The sequence below is a fragment of the Oncorhynchus nerka genome, linkage group LG14, assembly GCF_034236695.1.
Source record: "Oncorhynchus nerka isolate Pitt River linkage group LG14, Oner_Uvic_2.0, whole genome shotgun sequence".
Taxonomy (NCBI): Eukaryota; Metazoa; Chordata; class Actinopteri; order Salmoniformes; family Salmonidae; genus Oncorhynchus; species Oncorhynchus nerka.
Genome location: NC_088409.1, coordinates 5,631,750 through 5,632,433, shown reverse-complemented (window position 1 = coordinate 5,632,433; position 684 = coordinate 5,631,750).

The window sequence follows — 684 nt, the reverse complement described above, 5'->3', positions numbered from 1 at the left end:
CCTCCCCCACCTCTCCACCCATCTTCCCCTCTTCCTCTCCTCTCCCCACCTCCTCCTCTCCCCCAACCTCCTCCCCCTCCTCCCCTCTTCCTCTCCTCTCCCCCAACCTCCTCCCCCACCTCTCCACTCCCATACCCTCCCTGTCAACTGTGAGGACCTTCCACACTCCAAGACTGCTTCCATCACGTGGACTGGGACATGTTTCGTATTGCGTCAGATGGAAATATTGACGAATACGCTGATTCGGTGTGCGAGTTCATTAGAACGTGCGTCGAAGATGTCGTTCCCATAGCAACGATAAAAACATTCCCAAACCAGAAACCGTGGATTGATGGCAGCATTCGCGTGAAACTGAAAGCGCGAACCACTGCTTTTAATCAGGGCAAGGTGTCTGGTAATATGTCCGAATATAAACAATGCAGCTATTCCCTCCGCAAGGCTATTAAACAAGCTAAGCGTCAGTACAGAGACAAAGTGGAATCTCAATTCAATGGCTCAGACACAAGAGGCATGTGGCAGGGTCTACAGTCAATCACGGACTACAAGAAGAAACCCAGCCCAGTCACGGACCAGGATGTCTTGCTCCCAGGCAGACTAAATCACTTTTTTGCCCGCTTTGAGGACAATACAGTGCCACTGACACGGCCTGCAACGAAAACATGCGGTCTCTCCTTCACTGCAGCC